At 34.7% G+C, this 10,820-nt stretch overlaps 1 long non-coding RNA gene across 1 annotated transcript; it reads right to left on the bottom strand.

Moving 5' to 3' along the window:
- Positions 1 to 351: 351 nt before the first annotated feature.
- LOC146003793 (uncharacterized) lies at positions 352 to 7,325 on the bottom strand. The gene is made up of 3 exons (XR_014443859.1): positions 7,261 to 7,325; positions 4,782 to 4,875; positions 352 to 454 (listed from the first exon to the last, which is right to left on the bottom strand). It is a non-coding gene; the product is annotated as an uncharacterized LOC146003793 (long non-coding RNA).
- Between the last annotated feature and the right edge of the window lie 3,495 nt (positions 7,326 to 10,820).

The raw sequence follows: 10,820 nt of genomic DNA, 5'->3' as shown, positions 1-10,820 counted from the left end.
ATTTTACATAGATTTCCTAACTTATACCAAAACATTTCAAAATGAGAACGTGCAAGACATGATTTTTGAATGATTTATATTATATCTTTCATTGACTTTCAAATGGTTGTGCTAGGCTAGGTTCGTCAGTTTCAGAATACACTGTGAGAAATATAAATAAGAACCTTGCAGTGAAGGGATCCCAAGTTCAATACCAGGTGAAGGCACATTGCACAGTGGTTGGAATCCCACTTTAAATTGCAGGTCTACTCCCGATTAGCCTATCTGCACATTAAGTGGACTTCAAACAACAATTCACACATGAAACAAATATAAAAGGATAAGTATTATCAAAGGAATATATATTTTTTCACAAAAGAGTCTTTATTTTTTTGTCTAAATACATTTTTTTGTTCAGTTGAAATTTCTGCAGACCACACTCAGACAGCCTCAGTGGAACAACATTCAGTTTTACCTGTAAAGAGAATAATGTCATGTAACATCAATTCTGAATTAGCATTCTGTGGGCAGAAATATCATTTAAAGAAACAAAATTTTGCATAAGGTCATTCCACATCAGACATCAGTTCAACCAGACCACGGTACCCATAATCTGAAATTTTCATGAAACTCGGCACATTTAATAATACTTTCATGGTGGTGAGAAACCATAGTTTTTCTGTCTAAGTTGTTCAGTAATTCCTCTTTCTTCCATTACCAAAGCCTCCAAGTGTGAGCTGCACTGTCCTGGAAGAAAAATTCTAGCTCCCTTACAAATTATTCAAACTTCTTTGAAATTTCACAACATTACCAAAATAATAGAAAGAAAATATGACAACGTATCACATTCACATTTTTGTACACCAATAAATTAGTAAAATATTACCAGATTTTAGGCCAAAAACAATGTTTACTACAATTTCGATTTTTCTTAGGTTTGATATATCATCTATCTAGCCCAGAAATAAAATAGATGGTGATTCATTCCTCCTCTGCTTTTTTTTAATGACTACCGGATTTTATACTTTTCACATTAACTCTTAAGAATCTAGATATCATTGAAGCACATTTTTTGGAGTATAAAATTTTAAATAGCGTTTTCATGGATGCCAGGAACGCAGGGCATGGAAGGAAAAGCCAAACTGGTGCCTTACTACTGGACCACCAGATCCACTTGGCAATTGGACAATATCTTCACTACTTGAGAAGCGGTTGGAAAACTATGAAGTGCTTTTTGTTGAAAATGGCTGGCTAGTGCATGCTAGTACCTTGGTATATCAGTAGCTATAATGTGCTCAAACACTACACAAAGTCTCATCCTAAACCGAGGGATCAAATCTACAAATTGTACTACAAGTTACATTCCTCGTTAATTTTATTCCATGTATTAAAAAGTTATAGTAGTATTCAACTACTTTTTAAGATGTGTCTTTGTCATAGTAAATGTAAATAAACTAATATTAGTAATTATAAAGGTAAGAACAAAACATTCATGTTTGACCACAGGATGTTTTCAGGTAGGGCCAGGCACTGATTTTTTTTTCAAAAGGGAGGGGGAGGCATATTTTCTCTATAATAGTGTCACTCCCTGAAAGAAACACCGTCAATTCAAAGTTATCATATTTCTGCAATATCCTTTTAATAATTCACTCAAATGACTGTGACTGAAATAAAATTATATGGGTGAAGTATGAAATTTTAAGGTGACACCTTCCTGGCATCCATGAAAACCTTATTTAAAATTGTATACTCCAAAAATGGATTCTGTGATATCTAGATTCTTAGAGATAATTTGAAAACTATAAAATGTGATATACTTTTTTAAAAAATCACAGAAGGAATGAAAACACCATCAATTTTATTTCTGTGTAAGTTAGATTATATATATGAAACTTTACTTTAAAAATATTTGAGTTGGTGTTGCAACTTTCCCTTTAAAAAAATCGAAATTCTAGTAAACCTTGCTTTTGGGCCAAAACCAGGTAATATTTTACTAATATACTGGAATATGAATGTCACATTTTTCTCTGAAATCTATATTCTTCGGTTAACGTTGTGAAATCTCAAAACACATTATACAATTTGAAGAGCGACAGAATTTTTTTCTTCTAGGACACTGCAGCTCGCACTGGAAAGTTTGGGAATGGAATAAAAAAAAAAGGAATAACTAAAAGTTGAAGGGGTCATAATTCAAGGTAAATACCAAAAAAATCATGTGGTTTCTCACCACAATGAAAGATGAAATGTGCTGAGTTTCATTAAAATTGAGGATCATAAGTTCTCAAACCCCTTTTGTTGGTAGAAACCCTCCAATGGTGGTTGTATGACCATTTTAGAAAAAAACAACCTTATTAGTACATGTTTCTAGATATCAGAAACAATGTTCAAAAATATTTATTGTGTTTATTTCTCCTGGAACATCCTTTTTCCAACATTACAAAGGTGTTTTTTTTCTCATGTAGCAAATTACGGAAACCTTAATATCTCAAAAATCAGTAAAGCTAGAGACCTAAAACAAAATTCATTCTGTAGTTAATGAATCATACTTTCTATGTTATTCAAGTATGTTTTGCTCAAAATTGCATCCTAAGAACAAAAATTAAGGTGGTAATTTGGGTAACAAGACAGTGCCCACGGTGGCTCAGTTGGTAACGCATCTGACTACCATGCTAAAGGTCCCGGGTTCGATCCCCGGCCGGTTCAAATCCGGGAACTTTTCTAACGGTGGAAGCGGCCCCGGCCCCCTCCCAGCGTCGAATAACGTGGGTACCGGGGGAAACCCCGGGGGGTAAAGGTGGTCAGGGGCGTGATGCTGATCACATCACCCCCACTCACGACCGGGTCAAGAAACATGGCCGTTTATGGAATTTTGAGAGTTTCGGTTTTAAATATCTCAGATGGGTCCTTTTGAAAAATTCTGAAATTTGGCATGGAGGAAGCCCTGCATGAACCTAACTCACAGTAAAAATCCCAACTTTTAGACTCAACTTGTTTGGTAAATATGACATAACATATGCGATCTAATTTGTGACATTGGTGTGTAATGTTAAGCCACATGTATACCTAGAATAATGAATGAAGCATTTCCTTTTTCTTTTTTAAAGTTGGGCTTAAAAAATCAGAAAATATAGTAACATAGGATTTTAATAGTTGACTTACCAGAAATTAAAATTACAAGGTATGACAATTGAAGATCTGTGAAATCCGTCAACTTCTACATGAGCAAAAAAAGTCACGGGCAATTGTTGGAAAAATGGCTGGCCCAGGAGAACTAAATACAATATTTTTTTGGGATATTGTTTTTAATATCTACAAACATGTACCAACATTTGTACTAAAAATGATTATTTTTTTTTCTAAAATGGTCATGCAACCAATTACTTGGTTGGTTTGACATGGAATGACCCAGAATTGACATGAAACTATCCTTGAGCAAAATAAAAGCAAGCCATATATTTGAACTTCTGCAACCCATATCTGTTCTACAGGGCTACAAAATATTTTTACATTTCAGTCTTAATAAATACATTGTGTGTTTGTTTGTTGCAGCCCACTGATAAGAGGACGTGATAGAAATATGAGCAAAAGCATTCTTATGCCTTGCTAGGGCTTCTAACCAAAGGCCACTTTTTATTAACCAAAAATACCTTTGTTCATCACAGTTTAAGACAGAATATCGCACAAATTTCCATGGAGTGGTTAGTACATTGCACTGCAATGATAGGGGTTCCAGGTTAGAATCCCAGCCTGGCCGTGGCTGAACTGCATCCATGAATAAAGAATTTCTAATAATAATAATAATCTTTACAATTAGCAAAAATGTGGCAGAAAAGTAAAGTAATATAAACCAAATCAATCAATCATCACCGGCGGTCGGTAGATAGGCCTCACGGGCTGTTGCGCCACGGGTTATTACTATTTGGAAAAGAAGTTTGCATTTCATTTCATTTTACGAAAAGAAAGAAAATAAGGTATGACTGAAGACGACCGGACCCCTCTCAGATTTTCTTCATATTTGGCATACTTACTAATTTGAGGCCTGCTAATGATGAATCTGAAGTTAAAATTTGTCGGAAACGCCTAGAAATTGCAAAATAATTGTGAATTATTGACGCTAGCCCCACAAACCATTGACGTGTGGTTAGGTTAGGCAAACATAGTTAAAATTTCATGTCGTGGTAGTATCAGGATCTAGCAATTGCAAAATAATTACGATCCATTGACATGTGGTTAGGTTAGTTTCAGTTAGGTTAGGCAAACATAGTTAAAATTTGGTGTCGTGGTAGTAACAGGAATATATATATTTTGCTTGTGAAACAAAAATTTTTGCAAAAATCGACGGTTACCAGCCCGAAAACTAATTCCTTATTTTAGCTTATTTTGCAATTCTAGACGTTTCCGACAACTTTTAACTTTAGATTCGTGATTTGGAGGCCTCAATTAGAGAGTATGCCAAATATGAAGAAAATCTGAGAGGGGTCCGGTCATCTTCAATCGTTCCGAAAATAACTACTGTGTTTACACTTGGCAAATATGGGTGGGGGGAGAGTTTTGCTAAGATTTCTTGCTATCTTTGACTTTACATGAATATTGTGGCTAGTGGCAGATATAAAAAAGGTGCTGATGCCATCACTGTACATTATGGAGTATATAATGGGAGATTACACTTTGAAACAAGCACAATAATGAATCCAGCAATGTGTAATTTCTACATGTTAATTTGGATCATCAACATAATGTTTTTTATGACTCCTTGAGCTAAAAAAATACAAATTAGCCCATCACAGAACGTTATTACTTACTTGTTTTCTCTGTCTAGCCAAGTTTGTCCTGCACAAGCCACAACATCAGACACCTCTTGCTCTTTAGTATTTGGCTGGTGTTGGCAAACAGTGCCTAGAAGAAAAAAATCATAAATTGTATAAGGAATAATTCATTTGTATGCAAACTGAAATGCAAAATTTTCCATAATTTGAACCCGTTGACTAAGCAAGTAGAAAATATTGCATTTCACATAAACTACTTATAAAATTACAGAACAGTAAAATAAAACATTCTAGAAGTCTGACAATACTTCCAGTGCCTGCATAAGATACCATACTGCTACGCCAACACAAAATATAAAATGAGTGAAACATGCTGCTTATCCATTGCTGATTAACATGTATCTCTCATAACTAATAAAGAAGTACTAAAAAAGGTTCTAGCTGAATCACCTGGCAAAGCTAGTCACTCTATTATAATATACACTGTGTCCAGTCATGGCATGTGTCACTTTCAGAGGATTGCAGTCATTTAAACCAGTACCACATCTACTTTGTTTACAATTGCACTTCAATGTACATGGGCTATTTATTATTGAAGGGTTTAGCCACCAAATGAGAACTGAACTAGTAAGAATTGAGTTTCAGAAGTAATTTAAAATTTGGCTGTAACTATTTTCACCAAGTCGTGAGAATACTCATGGAACTCTTTCACCAGGTTGTGAGAATAGCAGGAAGTACTGAAGACCAGAAATCACATTATAAGGTGTTGGAAGGGTAATGGTTCCGAATGTTTAATGATTTTTTTCAGTTTCATAGGAAGATTAAGTATTGCAAAATTGTAGAATTTATTGTTACAATAAATTTGAACCCTGGTGAAAGTAATTACCACTGTTTGGAATTTCAAAGTGCAACTCATTAGCAAATAAATAAAATCACGAAAAAAGTACCTTACGCAAGCATTTGTCGACAAGGCATTTTTCATTTGGAACACTTAGAGCTATAAATGGCCCACCCAACCTAACCACAAAAGCATTTAGAGGCGTTTTTTGAAAACTAAAGAGCCCTAAACCTTACTTGCCTAACTTTATTAAGAAACCCCTTTGCATCATGCACACATGGCAGTAGTAGTCCGTAATCAAGATGGTAGTAAACAAATGGCTGATTGCAATTGAGAAGTACATGTAAGTGAAACATTAATCTCAAAGCAAAAACACAGAAAGTGATTGCTATAACTCTGAAGTACATGTGTAAACAGACATTGAACCATGAAAAAAATGCCTGTGTACCATAATGAAATTGTAATTAAACAATTGGAACTAGGACCAAACCATTTATGAATGTAATATTATCTTCATCACGTGATACACTAGTCCATACACGATACATTTTTCCAACTGCATGGTGTGGAGGTAAAAAAGTAATGATCGCCTGCATGTAAACACACACCAATGTAATCTTTATACCCACCAATAACTAAAGAATGTGTGTGACAGTGTAACAGGCCAGGTCAGGTCAGAGATTATTCGCATGCACAGATTAAAACCTGGTGAAACAACTCTAAGCTAGCTTCACTAGTCACTGTGTCAAAATTTTACTTAGGTGGATGCTGTATATTCCATATTTAGATCAAATTCTGATTACATAAGTTTGCAATAATATGACAATTATATTTTGAAGCAATGTAATCACAGCGTTGGGAAAAGTATTTCTTGTGTGCATTGCTGATTTAAGGTAAATTATCGCAATCACAAACACAAAAATTAGTTAGCAAATAAATTTTAAAAAAAAAAAATGTTTCTGTTACTTGTTCTTTCACCCACTTCAAGCTGTGGTAATTGTAATGCAGCAACATTTCATTGCATCCTGTAAAATTAGAATCTGAATTATAGGAGCACCATGTAAATCATGCTGTGATCTTCAGTAGTAGCCTGTTCGCTAAGACTCGAGCTACAATCCACACAGCTAAAAAAAAATTCCACGTGACAATGCTGCAGCCTTCGATTAACGTATCGAAATCGCAGAATGAATTTGTAGAAACGTATTTCTTATTAGATAAAAACTACTAACGTAACAACGTACGTAGTTCAAAGTATTCTACGCTTCTTCACTATGCACAGGGAGGTGAGAAACTTTTTTAAGAGGGCAAGTTTTGTACAAAATGAGGAAGGTGGTAATTATAATGTAACCGAAAAATGATACATTTTCAGCAACAAGTACTTTCCGTCTCTTCCATTCAATCTATTTTCGGTATACTATAAATGTGCACTGCTTATAGGTAAGCACTTTATTCCCTGTTATTTTAGTTTCATGAGGTGCGAGAAGTTCCATGCTTCTTCACATCATGTATTTTCAATTAAACAAACAAGACGAAATACTTCTTTAAACACTGGTTTGATAACGCCTGCCTTGTTTCCACTCACGTTCTCACACACGTTACACAACAAACATTAAATATATAGCGTGCATAAGTATAACACAATTAAACACACTTTGGTATTAATAATATTCAACTTACCACTCAATAAACAACATTATTCTTCATAAGATGTGTACGACTCCCGCTTAGGATTCAACGTAAACACAACATGGCCGCCTCAGAAAATTTCCCGGATGGCCGATGATGACTGAATCCAACGTTGCAATGTCTCCGAGATGTTCCACAAACTAGACAATGAAACGATAACATTGCAATGTTTCAGAAACAAAACTGGGACTTCATGTGATGCTTTCTGTAACGTCAACGCGAAACCAGAATGTTAGAAACGTATATGAAAGATTGAAATATTTCTGAAATATGTCTGAAACTTGGTGTGCTGTATGGGCAAGGCGACGAGGCTACCACTGCGCCATCGGGGAGACACTCTATCTATCAATGTTGAAAAGATTCCCATTGCAAAAGACGAAAATTAATAATAGTACCCGCACTTAATTTTCTGGCTACACAAAAAAATATTTCCTCTGGTTGCACAAAAATTTATTTCCTCTGGTTACAAACACACAAAAAAAATCTGGTTACACAAAAATTTAATACAGTTCGTGTATACTTCAAGAACGTAACGTGTAACCTAGCTGACTATGACCGAGCATCTTTTGAAATGAAAAGTAATATTTTTGCTCATATCACTAAAACAGAGAGAAAATCGAGATTTGAATGATTTCTCTTCTACCTTTAATGAAGTGCAAGGGGTGCGGGACGAAAAATTTTTGGTTGGGAAGGAAACAGGGCGGGGTATTTTTAAAGTCCTGACGTTCAAAACGGGAAAAATAATGTTATTTCCCGACTAAATTGGGAGATCATAGGAGCGGAAAATATTCAACATTACCCGATACTAAAAAAAATGTTAATTATACACACAATTTTACCCTCGGGTGATGAATTACTTTGCATTTCTGGAATAAAAACTGCTAATAAATTTCGGACATTTAGTACAAAAAAAATGTAGGGAATAAACTACTTTTAAACTATCATTTTTTCCGAAGTCTGGATCGGAATGTCTTTTTTTTTTTTTTTTTTTTTTTAGGTCCCGACTTGTTGGGTTTTTGCACATCCGTTGTCATTACTGCGCAGCAGTGTTGCCACATGAAGGGAAATTTGGAGCTAATTTTAAGTGAAAAGGGAAAAGGAAAATTCGATGAAAAATAGCGAATTTTCAGGGAAATTTTAAGACAGACTAAACGTTAATTATATTAAACATTATAAAAGATTCCAGTTTTGAAAATGAGAACTTATTATTTTTTTTAATTTTGTCGTATACTTTGTTCTGAGAGGAAGGGTGGAATTTGGGTTGACACACATCTGGCTACCGTTTGGGGCCGGAGGTCTTTGGCCATTCACCCTTATGGGAGTGGGAGTCCGAGGGTATTGTTTATTTAAGCTTTCCCCGGTTCTCTGAATTTTGCCTCAAACACTACACGTGCAAACCATAAAGTAATCTTTGTCGCAAACCTATCTTTACTTCAAATGGACACTGTGTGGGTTATTCGTCGTGTGCGAGTGTTTGGTGGAAGACTGTGCCCGTCTTGGACGACAGGAGAACAAGGGAAGCAAAGCAAACTATCTGCAACTCCAGAATATATTAGAAAACGTTGTGGAGAACGGAAGATGAAAAAACACCATGGAAACAAGTTTAAAAATTCCGTGCAGAGTGGCAAGAAGTGACCAACAATGGATTAAATTTTAATAAAAAACTTGCTGTCTTTTAGAAGTTTCCACCTAAAATGTGAAATTTACCAGAATAGAACATTTGATCAGGTATGTACTATATATCTTTTTTGATAAAACGCGTATATCTATGCGCCGAACTTAACATTTTTATGGGGAGGCAAAAAAGTGATTTTCCACACTCTTCATATGTGCGCCTTACTAGAACAGCATTTTGTGTAGAACATTTTTAATTTTCTTCTTCCCTAAATCCAATCTCTGTTTGTTTGTTTTGCTTTTTACTGATGAAAATCTTCAGTTGCCAACTATAACATAGTTTTAGGTTTCATCTTAAAACAAAAAAATTAGCTTGGTTTAGAAATAAAATCTAAATCTTCCAAAAAACATTTACAAGTTATTGTTTATTGATTTGGTTTATTTTACTTCGCTTTTCTGCCACTTTTGGCTGATTGCAAATATGGGGATGAGTATTGATATGATGAAATTTATGAATGGACACTCACAAACAGCCATGCCCAGACCGGGATTCGAACCCGGTACTCCTGGCGTCGAAGCATTTACAAGTTAAATTGATTAACATTTTATACATACATATGAACATGGGTCAACGATAATATTTTATTATTATTATTATTATTAATAATAATAATAATTAATAATAATAATAATACTTCTTTAGATGAAGGGAAAAAATGGGCGAAAAAGGGAAATTTTACCCCTTGGAAAGGGAAATTGTGCTTACAGATTGTGGCAACACTGCTGCGCAGTCTACTCCTGCTGATGGTCTTCCAATTTTCACGCTTGACAGCTTGAATGCAATAATTTGGCGCCTAGATCTCGAGGAAATGGATGAAGAGAGATCCATGAAAGATTATTTAGCCCTGATCGTAGTTTACATCCTCCTTGTACACACTCATTCGTTCCTTTCATACATGACACAATCTCAGCTCCCTTTAGCGGCATGTTGTGAGCCTACGAACCGGAAGTTGTTGTGCTACAAATATGGCGTCCGCGCGAAGGCACTTCCTTCCGGTGGATAGCCCCTATTAAGTGCAGACAAAAATGTTATGGTTTCTTTTATCTTTTTTTCAAATATGGAATATATAATGATTAAATAACAAATATTTGCTCACGCTCGCTCTCGTTTTAGTAGTATTTCATTTAAATATACTAATAATTTAACGTCCAATAAAAAAACGGGTAAGCTAAACAGTCATAAATACGGATGTATTAATTTGGGAGTAGTATAGTAAATGTTACTACGAGCTCACCTAAAATTAAGGGACAATTTAATCCCAAAAACCATCAAAAACAATAACCCACCCACCAAATTTTTGCACATTTAACTAAAAATAATACCCTTAACCTTATAAAAAAAACACGAGCTCACCTAAATTTAAATAGCACCTTCTCACCCAAAAACCATCAAAAACAACCACCCATCCACCAAATTTTAACACATTTTACTAAAGAATACATCCCCTTAAACTGTCAATTTATTCCTGGCGCACCCCCAATTAAGAGCTAACAAAAAACAGTACCACGCCCCCAAAATTTAACACATGCTTTCAAATCCTACCGCATCGCTTTAAATTTCTAAAAAACATTAGGGCAATTCAATTAAGGGCACATTTATAACAAAAAAGATATGATTTTTAGGGTAAACTTTCCAAAACTACCTATTTTCAAGCCATACAAAAAGTTAGGAAATAATATAATAAAACAGAGACCCTTGTGAATTCCTTAAAATATATTGGTACTTTCTGATTTAGGGCTAAATTAAAAAAAAAACAAAAAAAAAACAGGTACCTATACAATTAATAAATTTTACCCTTTTTACTAGTCAAAATATAAAAAAATCATCCCTTTAGATTGATTTATTTAATTATTTGGGGCTACTTCCCCAAATGAGC

This window comes from Lepisma saccharinum, chromosome 1 (genome assembly GCF_977018435.1).
Source record: "Lepisma saccharinum chromosome 1, izLepSacc3.1, whole genome shotgun sequence".
NCBI classification, from domain to species: Eukaryota; Metazoa; Arthropoda; class Insecta; order Zygentoma; family Lepismatidae; genus Lepisma; species Lepisma saccharinum.
This window is presented reverse-complemented; position numbering and strand designations above follow the sequence as displayed.